We start from the raw sequence: 3,895 nt of genomic DNA, 5'->3' as shown, positions 1-3,895 counted from the left end.
TAGACTTACTCCAAGAGGCCTGAGGATAGTAGTGCAGGCTAGGAGAGTTAGCCAGTGGTACAGGCCCAGGGAAGCAGAGAGAGGTGAGGGCAGGGTCAAGATCAGAAGTGGTGCTCCTGGAGCCGAGAAAAGGGACTGAGTTGCTCTGCGTGAGAAGGATCAGGAAACAGTATTGGTTCCCCAGGTGTCTGGGGCCCCAAGACTAGGAATGGCACAGGGTCCAAACTAGAGCAAAGAACGGCAGGCGGGGAGGCAGGGGGGTGTGGGTTGGGTGGAAGGGTGAATGAGGCTTAGGGAGTCCCGGCGCGGAGAGCTGCGCTATAGACTTACCCCAAGAGGCCTGAGGATAGTAGTGGAATTATTATTTTTTTAATCATTTAAAATTTTTTAAATAACTACATGATTAGAAGAAGCATTTCACTACAGCTTTAACATATTCAGTAACACACTCCAGAGCAAGAGTACATCTCTTTCACAAGTGGATGTAAGTTTCTAGGTTCACAGTTGAATTAATACAGTTATATATTATTGAATTCAGTATAAGCCCCCGAGAGAGAGGCCTGTGAGTCGGAGAGCTCTCATTTTTTAGTGTAGGCACTTAGAGCTATACGTTTCCCTTTTATGACTGCTTTTAAAGTACCCTAGAGGTTTTGTTGTATTGTATTGTCCTTTTAGTTTAGTTCCAGGAATACTTTTATTTCTCTCTTAATTTCTTCTTTGACCCACTTATCATTCAAGAGTGTGTTGTTTAATCTCCATTAGTTCATGTAGTTACTAGGACTTTTTCCAATGTTGATTTTAAGCTTTATTGCACTGTGGTCTGAGAGAATGCATGGAATTATTTCAAATTTTGTATTTGTTGGGGTTTGTTTTGTGCCCTAGTACGTGGTAAATTTTTTGAGAAAGTTCCAATGGGTGCTGAATAGAAAGAATATTCTTTGGTGCTTGAGTGGAATATTTGGTAGATGTCTGTTGGGTTCATTTGACGTATGGCATTGCTTAATTCAGATGTCTCTCTGTTTATTCTTTGTCTGGTTTACCTGTCTAATGGAGACAGTGGAGTATTGAAGCCCCCTCCTATTAATGTGTTGTGATGAATCTGTGTCTTAACATCTTGTAGTATTGTTTTTATGAAGTTGGGTGCACTAGAGTTTGGTTCATATATGTCCATGATTGTAATATCTTCTTGGACAATTGTTCCTTTGATCAGAATGAAATGGGCCTCTTTATCTCTTTTGCTTAGTTTTAGTTTGAAGTCTATTGTGTCAGATATTAGAATTGCAGTTCCTGCTTTTTTCTGAGTACCATTTGCTTGGAACATTTTTTCCCATCCTTTCACCTTAAGGTAGTACCTATCCTTGAAGGTAAAATGGGTTTCTTGCAGACAACAAAAAGATGGATTTGTTTCTTCATCCATTCATCAAGCCTGTGTCCTTTGGGAAGTTCAGTCCACTGATATTTAAAGTTATTATTGAAAGATGTGTATTGCTTACTGTCATTTTAATTCATGTTTCCATTCTTGGTGCAAATGCATTTCCTCAGTTATACCTTCATTTTATTTCTTTCTGTTACCCTTGTGTATAGTCATTCTTTTTTTCACCTCTTTGCATTGCTTCAAAAATTCTCCGATGGGATGGTTTTGTGGACATCAATTAGTTCAGCCTATTTATGTCATGGAAGATTCTTCTTTCCTCTTCAGCTGTTAAAGACATCTTTTCTGAGTAAAATGTTCTGAGTTGGCATCTGTGGTCATTTAGAAGTAGGAATAATGTGGTCCAGGCTCTTCTGGCTTTCATAATTTTCACTGAAAAGTCAGATGTAATTCTGATGGGTTTTCCTTTATTTTTTTTAAAATAAATAATTTATTAAGAATTTCATACATGAATATAAGGTGTTTTGATCAAATCCATGCTGACTCCCTCCCTTCCAGCTCTTCCCATATCTCCCCATCACTTTTTTCTGATAACTTTATGTACTCCTTCTTTGGTTTACTTTTTATGGGGCTTTTGGCTACTGTATCATTCCCTCTTCTGAAGAGGTAACCCGAAAATATTTTAAGTATTAGATAAAATCTCCCAAATATTTTTGACATTTTTGTCCTTTAGAACAGAGTAGGTTGATAAGAGGCCCAAGGAAATTGTGAGTTTTAGCCAAGAAATTGGCTACTTTTCTCTAGGGCCTTTTTACCCTAACTGCCTAGCCAATTCCCACCTCCTATTCTTATCACACCATCCCCTGAAGAGGTTACCCAAATTGCCAGTAGGGAATCAGATTGCAGACATCTCTGGCTTCTTCCATGCTGAACAGGGACTGCAGGGTGAGGCAATTGGAGTACCCCTTTAACAGGTCTATCCAAAAGACTCCCAAATTGCATAACTCTTATCTCAAGGAAGAAAAGAAAGTCTTTGAATCGCAAATAGGAGATATAAAGGAGAAGTAAAGGCAAGGGTAATTAGCATTACAAGTTCTAGAGAGGGAACTACAAAAAGTCAGAACCGGGCAATTTTCAAATGGTCATACGAGAATCCATTGGAATTTACTGACAAGGGCTTCTGAAAGCATCCCTCTATTGGGTTCCTCCTCATTTTTCTTTTGTCTTCTAAGGCTGGACTCTAGAGTGTTGGATTCAGGATTTGCTTTCAAGTGTTTTGATAGCTGTTGGAGTGGTTAGAATCAGTGTCAGTTCCCTCTCAAAGGCTTCTAGATAGGGGGAGAAAATAAATTTATCTATCATTTTAGAGTAATAGCTGATTGTCTCCCTTAGCTACAGGCAGGCACTACAGTATTGTAGACCAAGATTTGAAGTCTTACATCTGAGTAGCACTTTCTGGCTAGGAACAAAATCATCAATGAGAAATAATTGTATAAATAACTTTATGTAGACTTAAGCCTCGTGTCTAGGAAGTGTAATCCCTTGAACTCTTAAAGAAATACACTGATGACTTTACTCTTTGGTTATACTTTACTTCTGGGTGTTTAAGACCATACAGTTGGTCCAAATAACTTTATTTTTACACTTAAGGTCATTTGAGGATCTGTTCCTCAGGGGTCACATGGGCTTGGGAGGAGCTCCTGGCTCCTTTCTTTACCAGTTCCATCTATGTAAAGATAAATCAAAGGTCCTGGTTGACCATGTCTGGCTTCACTTGGAAGCATGAATGAGATGTTTCCTCTGAATTGACCCTCCTCTTTATAGACTGGACACTGGTTCAAGTCCATCGCGTGGGGTCTCCATGGCTTACCTGAACAACAGGACAGGTGACTTACCACAGTTACAGAATATTTTGAGAGATGTTCCATAGTCCACTGGAACTTAGTTGACCTCGGAGGGCAACAGGCAAAAACTGTTCTTTAAGTCCCTCTGACCAAATTAGCATAGGCCTCAAACTATGGCTGTTAAACATCCAATAAGGTTAGTTCCACCAGTCTGGTACTTTTAATTATCGTGTGCTATGTAGATAAGGCTTGGGTAGAAAACCAAATATTCTCAGATAAACTTTGACTAGGTATATATTTTGTTCCTTAAACTAGTTGACTAAACTATGACCATAGATATTTTAAGATTATGTGTATATTGTTTTTGCCTAATCCTTTATATATCATATCAGACTAAACAGACCTTCATCACTTGCTTAGGCTTTCTCATTTTTTTCTATTTTGTAAGATATTTACATTCCCATATCATTTTAATATCTTTTACATTCTCATTTTCTTTTTTTTTCTTTTAAGTAATAATGAGCCACAATAGCATTAGTAAATACATTTTCTATTTCTTGTGAGACTTCTTTTCCTGGGGATGCTAAGCAATGCTTATTCACTTTCAAGTTTCTAGTTTTGAGCCAATGCTTGATTAAAGTTTTACTGGGGAACCAATGAATTTATTGAGCTTATTTAC

The sequence above is a fragment of the Nannospalax galili genome, unplaced genomic scaffold, assembly GCF_000622305.1.
Source record: "Nannospalax galili isolate Female #2095 unplaced genomic scaffold, S.galili_v1.0 scaffold936, whole genome shotgun sequence".
Lineage (NCBI taxonomy): Eukaryota > Metazoa > Chordata > Mammalia > Rodentia > Spalacidae > Nannospalax > Nannospalax galili.
The sequence above is the reverse complement of the archived record's forward strand: the minus strand, read 5'-3'. Positions refer to the sequence as shown.